This window comes from Carassius gibelio, chromosome A24 (genome assembly GCF_023724105.1).
Source record: "Carassius gibelio isolate Cgi1373 ecotype wild population from Czech Republic chromosome A24, carGib1.2-hapl.c, whole genome shotgun sequence".
Classification (NCBI taxonomy): domain Eukaryota; kingdom Metazoa; phylum Chordata; class Actinopteri; order Cypriniformes; family Cyprinidae; genus Carassius; species Carassius gibelio.
In genome coordinates, this window is record NC_068394.1 from 13,671,516 (window position 1) to 13,683,562 (window position 12,047).

At 36.2% G+C, this 12,047-nt stretch overlaps 1 long non-coding RNA gene across 1 annotated transcript in view; it reads left to right on the top strand.

The window, feature by feature from the left end:
* LOC127945912 (uncharacterized) overlaps positions 1-12,047 on the top strand; it is a 47,486-nt gene that overhangs the window by 19,586 nt on the left and 15,853 nt on the right. The gene's annotated exons all lie outside the window — the stretch shown is intronic.

Genomic DNA, 12,047 nt, shown 5'->3' on the forward strand with positions numbered 1-12,047 from the left:
TGGTTGTCATGTCTTTTTGTTTAAACCCTCTTATCAAGTCCTCGATAAATAATAAATGATAATATAACTAATAAAGTTTTATATATATATATATATATATATATATATATATATATATATATATATATATATATATATATATATATATATATATATATATATATATATTAGGGGTGTAACGATACGCGTATTCGTATTGAACCGTTCGGTACGACGCTTTCGGTTCGGTACGCGGTACGCATTATGTATACCGAACGGTTCGTTGGAGTAATTAATTATATTTGAAAAAAAAAAAAAAGAGAGAGAAAGAAATATAATGATATGCGTTCAACAAGGTAGCCCAATAACCCAAACAACGTAACAGGCAACGCCCCTGACACTCCCGAAGAAGAAAAAAACACCATCTTATATGTTTATGGCTTTATATGTTTTAGGCTACTCAGTCAGGCGCTCGCTCACTCAGTACACGCTGAAGGCTCGTTGCAAAATAGCCAATGCGTTTAACAGACTAGAAATGAGAAGATCCTCCAATAACCAACAGGTCTGGTGTTTGGGTGCACTTTGGATTCCCTTTAAGCTATAATGGTGATGGCAAGAGAGTGGTGGATAAAAAAACAACGGTATCGCATCTGCAACATGACAGGGTACACCAGCGGGATTACAAAAAAAAAAAAAAAAAAAAACCAGCGGGAATATCTGGGATATATGCGTCAGTACTATCTGGGAAAAGACGAAAAAAAGGAGAAACATGCACGCAGCAAACTATCCCTGCAGCATTTAGACACTATAGCTTACAGGGAATCCAACCCAAACACCAGACCTGTTGGTTATTTTAGGATCTTATATTTCTGGTCTGTTAAATGCATTAGACATTTTGCAACGAGCCTTCAGCGCGTGCTGAGTGAGCGAGCGCCTTAGGGGCCGTTCACATATCGTGCCTAAAAACGCATGGAAAACGCTAAGCGCGTCTTTCTCCTCCTTTCCAAAGCGCTCGGGCAGAAGCGCTCATGAGGCGTCTGTCTTTGCTAAGCAACAATGACGTGCTCTCTCCATGAGACGCGGAAATTTCAGCGAAGGATAAATGGATTTGCAGCTCTAAAAATCGCTTGCAGTAGCTCTGCTACTGAATTTATTTCAAAATTGCAATCCATATACAACTATGATCAGCTGTTCCTTCATCTTGGCTGAGCTCTCAACGTTGTTACGGGAAAGGATGAAGCTGATTGGTTGGTTCTTGTCACATGACCCGCGGTGCGCTTGCGGCATTCTGAAAAGTTGAGATGTTTTTACATTTTGCTGTATCTAAAACGTATCGAACCGAACCGAACCGAACCGTGACATCAGTGTATCGTATCGAACCGAACCGTGAATTTTGTGAACCGTTACACCCCTAATATATATATATATATATATATATTTATAACTTTATTAGTTATATTATCATTTATTATTTATCGAACATTATTATTATTTTTTTTTTCATTAACTTATTATTAGCTCTGTGACCAACAAAATATATATTTCTTATTTTTCACTAAATAAGTAAATAAACAAATACAAAGCAAAGGTTAGGTTAAACAATCTACACCATGGTCACATTACTTTAATGTCACCACCACTAAGGCCCTGATAATTATTTCACTCTTTATTTAAAAGTGTGAAATAGTCGCAAGTTACGTGTTTCGACATGATGAGATTTAATGACTTTGACAACATCTGTAGTCTCATTTAGCTTGTTATCAAATGCCCTTTTTCAAGACATGTAAAAGCTTTGAAAATCATAGAATAAAAGATTAATGTAACCCCCCCCCCACCCCCCCAAAAAAAAACAAAAAAACAAAAAACTTGACTTCTGGGATGATGGAACCAGAAGTGCCAATTAATTTCCATCTCATTCATGTAGCAGTCTATGATTACTTAATATATACAAATAAATATTTAATTAATTACCTGGATACTTTCAAAGCACTTCTTCAAATCCAGTGACAGGAAGTAACAGGTGGGAGGTCAGAAGTCACTCTGTGGGGGCTCGGCAGGGTCAGAAGTGGAAAAGACTGATGGGACATAAACATTTGGAGCTTCTCAGCATGACAGTGTGTGAAAAAGATTATGCACAAGGAAGAAAGTGAAAAGAACAATAAAGAAATTGAGCCGTGCACTTTTGTGTTTTGGGTACGAGTGAACAGGAGATGAGTGGGAGAACAGAAAATTAAAAAAAAGAGAGCGACCGGGAACTATATGGCTTTCATATCAGAATTCTTAAGTCTTGTTAAGGCTCGTCAACATCAATTGTTCTATTCATTTGCACAACAGACTGACAACTCAGTGTAGCAAATAACTTCATGTCAGCTGCTTTGAAGAGAGCAAAGTCAGTTCTATTGAAGTCATTGTCAGTAAGTAATTCTCAGTTCTTCAGGCCAAATACTGTAATTCATTGAGTCAGTGCATTCTTCAATAAAAGCTCTACGAATCGAATTAACTGCTGATCCATGAAACAACGTGTCCGCTGGGACTGTAAAAGCAATTATCTTTACAGAGGAGTCTTTTTATCATGTGTTTTTATTGCCCTATACAGTTGGGTATTTTTCCAATAAATGTAACACTAAATAGGAAATTTCATTGTTCCACATGCAGTTCTCACTAATAAAGACTAAAAATAGGTAATGACGGAAAGAAATCATTAAGAAAAGTGTGCATATTACACTAAAGTAATATAATATTACCACATTGTTTTAAATATGATATTATGGTTATACTATGTTGTTGTTTTTTGGTTGTGTTACTTGTTATTCTTTGTAAATAACCTGGTATATTAATTTGCATGCAGTCATTCAGTGTCATGGTACAGTATGTATCAAAATACCATGGTATTACTATCTGTTACCATCACTGTACTTTGGTACTTAAAGGTATGGTGATGTAAACAGCCCTATATGTGCAAAGCGTCTTGTTCTTTTGTTCACCAGATTATTGTTGTTTGTAAAAATAATTTGATGAGTTTACTGTTAAATATGGGAAAGCAGGGAGGGATGAAGCATTTTTCAGTTGATGCTGAATCACTGTATATGCCAGTCCCTGGTTAACTGTCCCACTGCAGTGATCTCAGCTGTAACTCCTAAGGTCTGAAAGACCAGATAAAGCAAGCAGAAAACACTGACACATGAACTGCATAACTGGATTACACATGCTTTGCTCTGGAAGTTACTCTGTGGATGATTAGCACAAATAAATACTGGCCTTAAGTACACTACCATGTAAAAATATATATCTTATGCTAATCAAGGCTGAATTTATTTGTTGAAAAATACAATAAAAACAATAATGTCAAAGATTACGTACACCTATATATATATATAAAATATATATATATTTGTGGAATAATGTGCACCAATGAATCATGGACAATGGACTTTAGTCAGTGTGGATGCCATATTGAATTTCATGTGGATGAAAATGAGGCTGTGAGGGATAGATTTGTAGTCTGTATAAGGTCCTAGAATATTTAACTTTCAAAACTGACATTTTTCTAAATGGTTTTATGATTTTTTTCTATGAGAGTTTTTATTAGAAAGAAAGTCTATAATTTCAGTCCTGTCAAAAATTAAATATGCTACTACAAGTTCTACAAGACCAAGAACATGTACTAAGGAAGTAAATGGGATCGTTTTTGTTATTTTTTTTACTTTAAAGAAGATTTTAAGAGACACATTTACCTACAGCTTGCACTAGTGCAAACTTTTGGCATTAAAAAACAGTCAGGATTTACTAAGTAAAAAATACAAATAAAAACAGCATTGAAAAGGCGTGGACAAATATTTTTGCAGTTGACCTTATTACATACGCATTTGCAGGAGATTCTCTTTCAGATGCAAAAATAATGGGATGGTGAGTATTTGAATAAATGATGCAACATGATTTCCAATGGTTTGTGGCAGTTTTCATATTTAGAATCAGAAAGAGCTTAATTGCCAAGTATGCTTGCACATACAAGGCATTTGTTTTAGTGACATAAGCTTCCTGTGCACAGAGACAACAACACAGACAAAAAATAAAATAAAATACAATATTTTATATATTTTTTGCAAATAAATAAACTGTATAAACAGTTGTGCTATAGATGATAATGGAATAGGATTTAGTAAGATGCAGAGATGTACTAGGATGAAGGGGCAACAAATAAATATAAGGCTATTTTTACTGCGTAAGTGGGGAACATTTAACTGTTCATGAGATAGACTGCCTGGGGGAAGAAACTGTTCTTGTGCCTGACTGTTCTGGTATTTGCGGCTCTGAGGCGCCTGCCAGATGGCAAAAGTTCAAAGATGGGGTAACTTGGATGAGAGGGATCCAGAGTGATTTTCTGAGCCCTTTTCTTCACTCTGGATGTATACAGTTCTTGAAGGGTGGGCAAGGGAGCACCAATCTATTTATCTGTGCCATTATTTAATGCTCAAAAAAGCATGTCTTAACCCATTTTGCCAATTTGTGCTGCTTTTTGTAGATTGTGTTGGTCAGTTTTCTTTATTTAGAAAATCTGGCTCTAAAATGTAAGACAGCTTAATTCTTGCACTTTCCTTTAAATTCCCTCACTTCATTTTTTCAAGAGAGTTGATATCCTGATATTTTTGCCCGTTGAACAGTTTTACAGCCATTTACTCATTTTTATCCCAGGTACTTAAAGGGTTCAAATGACGCTGCTAAAAAGAACATTATTTTGCGTATTTAGTGTAATTCATTGTGTTCAATGCAGTTTAAGGTAAAAACAACAACATTGTTGTTTATCCTCTATGCCCCGCCTTTCTGAAACACCTCCATTTTTTACAAAGCTCATCATTCTTAAAAACGAGGTGTGCACTGATTGGGCAGGTATCCAGTGCGTTGTGATTGGCAACAAGACAAAAACAATAAAACAGATTATAAATAAGGCATTTATTGCATCCAGTGGGAACATAATTACAGATTATTGCATTTGTGATCAGAGAAACGACAAACAACAAGTGCTACGCTACACTGCTCAAAACTCTTGTGAATCTTCAGCGGCAAATTCATTAAATATAAAAAATTTACTTACAGGCTGTAAGTCAGAAGTGCCAGACTGTCCTTACAAAGTTGTAACTGCCCCACATTATAGAAACAGACACCGGCATTGTAGACTATTTTCATCACTGTGTCTGTCACACCACTCTGTTCCCCTTTCAGGCTTGAACTGATGGTAAAACTAAGGACATTATTAACTGTCTTTACATTTATTTTGAAAGATGAAGCTTGTGATAATGGAAAGGGGCGCTACATTTCCGACGAGTGCTTGCAGTGTTTGGCCAATCACAATGCACTGGGTCAGTTGGCCAATCAGAGCAGACTGCTCTTGTCTGAAGGAGGGACTTTGTAGAAAACAACACGTTTAAGACAGGCAGGGCATAGAGAACCTACAATAATAATAATAATAATAATAATAATAATAATAATACATTTTATTTATATTGCCCTTTACAGGCGGGGCATAGAGAACCTACAATAATAATAATAATAATAATAATAATAATAATAATAATAATAATAATAATAATAATAATAATAATAATAATAATTAATTTTATTTATATTGCCCTTTACACATGAAGAATAAATAATAAATAAGATAAAATAACTGAACATAAAACAGTCAAAAACAGCATTAAAACAGAATTATATTAAGAAAATGCAATACAAAATAAGTGAGTCTTTAAATTATTTTTAAAAACCTCAATAGATTGTGGCATCCTTAGGTGGTTGGTGAGAGTATTCTACAGTCGCGGTGCAGCCACTTGGAAGGCCCTATCTTTCCAGGGGAAGTAGTGGCCTAATGGTTAGAGAGTCGGACTCCCAATCGCAAGGTTGTGAGATCGAGTCCCGGGCCGCAGGAATTGTGGGTAGGGGGAGTGCATGTACAGTTCTCTCTCCTCCTTCAATACCACGATTTAGGTGCCCTTGAGCAAGGCACTGGACCCCCAACTGCTCCCCGGGCACTGCAGCATAAATGGCTGCCCACTGCTCCGGGTGTGTGCTCACAGTGTGTGTGTGTGTGTGTTCACTGCTCTGTGTGTGTGCACTTCGGATGGGTTAAATGCAGAGCACAAATTCACGTGGCTGAATGTCACGTCACTTTCTTTCATAGTGTGGAGTTTGGACTTGGCGACCTGGAGTTGGTGGCTATCAGAGGAACGGAGATGTTGGGTTAGGTTTTGCCTATTAATGAGGTCTTATAATGTACAGTATTTGAAAAAGAATGTGTTTTTTGAACATTAAAGCATGTCAACATATTCTGTTACATCAAATTCACAAACTAATTATCTTTTAAAAAAGCATCATATGACCCCTTTGATAATTTGGATGCAAGCAATATTTATTGTTCAGCTCTTGAAATCCATACCGTGACTGTGAAACGTACAATCTTAAGACCGGCAAAAACTATAACAATAGGCTAAGTATACCTTGAAAAGAGAGAAATGTGTAAGTACAGGCATGTAGTCTTCAATCCCTCATGCCCTCAAAAGGAGGAAAAATGGTGCTCAAAGGAAGACAGGCAAGACCAACCTAGTGGTCTGGCAGTCATCATCAGCAAAGAGGTGTTTTGTCCCAAGTTCCCCCCAACCGGCCTCTTCAGCATCCCTGGTGTGTCTCCCAACTTTAAACAAACAGAGGCACCTCAAGTAAATATTTAGTGCTCTTGTGGGAGCGTTCAAAGGCTCCAGGAGCAATGAATGAAGTATTTTCTTTGCACTCACCTCTAAAAAGGTCAGTTAGACAAAAGCTCAGTGGAGATAACTGCTGAATAAATGAATATTGGGAATATGTGCACAAACAAGAGAAATTTGGATGCTTAAAATTCTTTGATATTTTATCCAGTTGTATAAACATTATATTTGATTAAAATAATAATAATAATAAATAAAATAATGATTAACTATAGAAGTAAACATATCTTTGATGAGCAGACTTTTTTTCTGTCTATGTTTTCCCTTGGTTTGGCTTGATCAAAACACCCTGACAACTCTCAGTGACCCTGCTGACCTCTCTGTTTCTGACATACCCTTACAGGAAGACCGTGACAAATGAGGAGGAAGTGATCAGTTTGTTCATTTCTTAAAGAGAAAGTGATGCAAAGTGAGGGCAGTTTCAGATTACTCCAGGTATTCTGACAGAAATCAAATGTGTTTGCACTGCAAGACTTTGGTCTGTTGTAATTTTGCACAGTGCTTTCAAACTAGGTTCTGAGGTCAGGACAAACTTAAAATAGAGCACTGAGCCCAGGCCCATCCCAAAACTACAGTGAAGCATAGCATCTGTGGTCTCATAGTGTCATCATCTCTGAATTCTGTGTCCTCTCCACTGCTCTGAAAATTAGATGTATCTGTATGGCTGAGTGTGTTGATATAGGAGTAGACGTCACATCACATCACACATATACATACAAAAATAATATTCTGTCTATATATATTGATGTTGTGTTTTCTGTTGCATGTTAAAGTTTATTTTGTATATTCATCTTTTATCTGTTACCATAAAAACTATGGCAGTACTGTTGGTAAAGTTATTGTTTTAGATAGCAATATCATAGTTCTTTGGTGTATTATTACGGTACTGTATGATTTCCATAGTTATACACATTTGCCTTTTTATATGGTATACTAAGGTAATTCAAAGACCACCATGGTATTACCATTGTACATAATAAATAAATAAATAAATAAATAATGCTTTGAAATATAATAAAAATTCTGAATAACTTAATGTGCATTTCATAATAGTGCAGTGCCCAGAATCCATCGTAATGGGATATGGGATGTAAATTTAGGAGGATTTAGAAGCAGTTTATGTTATACGTGTTGGAGAAAGTTCACTGGAAGAAGCATTATTAGTTAAAATGGCATTATGAATAGAGCTTTGTTTCAGATAATAAGTGTACACAGTTGCATAGTGAGCTAATGTGTATACTGTAAATGTTACAAAAAAATAAATGTCACCCCTATCTACTGTTGAAAAAGGATAATAATAAAATCGAACTGAGACTTGGGATTCTGACACCATTAAAATATTTGGTTTCTCTGAAACACTGCAATCAATTTGAAACATATGAATTAGTGCAACTAGATTAAGCATACAATATCATATCATTATAATTATCTCCTCTGCTAACATTCACAATACAATATAACCTGTGATAATTTGCACAAGATTAAATTTGGAAAGCCAGGGAGTTTAATCAAGAAGTTTGATCCTTTATGTCAGAGGACTTTCTCCTCAGCACATCCTGACAGGGAGTAGTGGAGTGAGAAATTACCTGGCACATTATCTGCTGCTCCCACTAAAACACTGATCAGTCAAAGAGGATGGCATGTGCTCCAAAGGATGGAGGGACATTTTCAAACACTGTGCTATTAGTGGCAAATGTATTAAAAGAGATGGATAGATACATGTAGCAATTCATTTTACACATTTGATAAATCTCATGACTTGTGACAAATGATGATGCATGTTCTCACCATATTTCACCATTGTTTCTCTTCTATTTTCCATTCTGTTAAATGCTAATCCGGTTATACATTACATGGTCAAAAGCATAAGTTATCCCTTATTTGCAGACAATACCATTTTAACTCCAACACCATACAATGAAATTCTAGAGGAGGGGGGTTTCAAATTAGGGTCCCAGGAGAATTCATGGGACGTCTGGGGGTCCACAAAAAAGTTTCAGAGAAATTTTAGGGCTGTCAAAGCCCTTTGGTTTGGAATTAGCAAAAGATACTGATAAATTATATTTAACACAAAAATGTAGTGCATTTATTTTATTGCAAACACACACACACACCACTCACACACACACACACACACATATTATTTTTAACACTAACATTTTTTTATTTATTACTAATGTTTTAAAGGTTTATACAGTTCATATTATAGTATGTGGGAAAGTCCAATGACAATATAATAATGTATTCATTCATAGGTATTAGATTTTGTAAACCTTGTTGTCTTTAGAATTTCACGCTTTCATATTTTCTCATATACAGTGTATGAGAGTACCAACTACTTATTAAAATTGCTTTGAAATTAAATGCTTACCAAGCTCGTATGATATTTGATTGTGCAGTGTTCACATACTTTTGCCATATGGTGTACAATGTGAAAACTCATTTGAAGTCTCTTTTGCATCAACCATAAATGTCAGGAAGCGTTATAATGAACGGAATTTTTAGTGGACAGATGGATGGGGACATGGCCTGTGGATCCTGAATCACCTCTCAGAGATTCTTGCTTAGACAACAGGGATATTCAGTGATAACAGTCCTCCAGGCTACATCATAAGCCACTGTGTCATAACATCCACATTATATTCATTAAAGAGAGGATGTGGATGTGTTTGTCAAAAGCATTTCTGAATCCAGTCCTTCATGTTCTCCCGGCAGCTCTTGCTATTAGTGTCGGACCCACTTCCTGTGTCATTACAAACAAATAGATCTGCAGCTATAGATTATATGCAAGCTTCAAAGGTTTGACGAAAGTACTGTACACTTTACTTTACTACAACTGTAGACTTTACATACTGTACTACCGTACAATTTATGTGTTGTGGATGTGCACTTGAACACTAGTGTCTGAACTGTTGATGGTGCAGTGTTACACTTTCACCCAACTTGAACTGAGGCTGACAGGAAGTTGTTAGTCTGGTCCTAGTTAGTATTGTCACTGTAATGGTGCAGACTAAACAAAGTTGACACCTAACTTTTGCAAGGGGAAAGGTGTGTTTATATGCTTATTTTGACTTGGACCAGTCAGCAACCACACAGAACAGCTTAACCACCACATAGAGAGTATATGTGGAATACCTTAACTATTAATCACTATACATCCATCCATCCATCCATCAATCTGTCTGTCCTTCTATCGACCTGTCATCATATATATAGTATGTATAGGAATGATTGACTCTGCAGATGCCCAAAAAGCAGTTGCTGTATATTCTATAATGATGATCAGATACTGATACTCTATTCACGGGATGTAAATCCCGTGGCAAAACATAGAAACAAAATAGAGACATTATTAGCATAGCTGCTGATCCAACAAAGTAAAATTAGTTTAACCCAAGCTAATGAATAAAAATGCACATTTGATCAGATGCAACTACACTTACAATTTAAGAGATACATTATTCGAATGCTTGGCGATAGAGATGCATTTTTAATCTAGATTTAAACAGAGAGAGTGTGTCTGAACCCCGAACATTATGAGGAAGGCTATTCCAGAGTTTGGGAGCCAAATGTGAGAAAGCTCTAACTCCTTTAGTGGACTTTGCTATCCTAGGAATTACCAAAAGTCCAGCGTTTTGTGACCTTAGGGAGCGTGGTGGGTTGTAGCGTGGTAGAAGACTAGTTAGGTACGCAGGAGCTAAACCATTTAGGGCCCTATTGGTGAGTAATGATAATTTGTAACTGATACGGAACTTAATAGGTAGCCAGTGCAGTGACCTCGTAAGGACTCTAGCTGCTGCATTTTGGACTACCTGTAGCTTGTTTATTGAAGAAGCAGGACAACCACCTAGAAGTGCATTACAATAGTCCAGTCTAGAGGTCATGAATGCATGAACTAGCTTTTCTGCATCAGAAACAGACAACATGTTTCGTAGCTTGGCAATGTTTCTAAGATGGAAGAATGCAGTTTTTGTAACATGGGAAATATGATTTTCAAAAGACAAATTGCTGTCTAATATAACACCCAGATTTCTGACTGTAGAGGAAGTAACAGTACATCCGTCTAGTTGCAGATTGTAATCTACAAGATTCTGTGTAGTTTTTTTTGGTCCTATAATTAATATCTCTGTCTTATCTGAATTTAATTGGAGAAAATTATTTTCATCCAATCTTTTACATTTTTAACAGACTCTGTTAGCTTAGATATTTGAGAAGTTTCATCTGGTCTCGTTGAGATATATAGCTGAGTATCATCAGCATAACAGTGGAAGCTAATTCTGTATTTTCTAATAATATTACCAAGGGGCAACATGTATATTGAAAAGGGAAGGGGACCTAGGACGGATCCTTGTGGCACTCCATATTTTACTGATGATAAATGAGATGACACCCCATTTAAGTAAATAAATCAGATAACTCTATAGTCAGATATGGATTAAGAATTCACACTCTGCTTATGCTGAAAAAAAAAAAAAACCTCCCCCAGAATATCTCAGTGCTACTCCAAGAAACATTGCTTTATTCAAGCAATGCACTTGTTGTGTGACATGCTTGTTAAAGTTTAACACCACTAATTTATAGGTTGCAGCTGCACAAATGACTTCCTTTGAGCAGTCTTTGCAGTTCTAGTCCCAGTACTCGCACACAACTGAGAGCAGCACACCTAGAAGTTGGACAACTCACTTTTTGTTGAGTTATTATAAGGAAACTGTTTTCACAGTGATTGGGTTTACACTGCATAGGCCTAGTTTAGTAATATATACATATTACTAAGCAGTAATATATACTGGAGTGTGTCATCTTCTTAAACATCTTCCCAGGCTCTTTGTTGAGTGAATAAAGCAGAGTGAACGGAGCTGAATGAAATAGCAACATGTGTTGACCTGTTTTAAAATTCCAAGGTGAGGATGACTGTCACTGAACTCACTGAACGTATAATTGAAGTTTAACCCAGTCTTTTAATCTCTTATGGTAAATTACACACTTTTTCCCAAGAATAAATTATATTTCTTGTCATTAACCTGGAGCTTAGTCGGTCAGTATTTCCTTTAGCTCAATCACATGATTTTCTTGACATCTAAAACAAGGTAAATTCACGATAATGTGACATTAATGAATTCCAGGAGCATCAGTAAGTCCTGACAAACCGGTTCAAGCTTTAGCAATTAAATCAAGTAAAGGCTTCAGGTCTCACTGAGTTCTTACAGGAAAACAGTACAATTAGTAAAGCCTCAGTAAATAAAGCTGGAATGAACACAGCATCATTTTGCTGATAACTGTCAAAGAAAGGTTGAAAGGAGCAAGAAGACACAA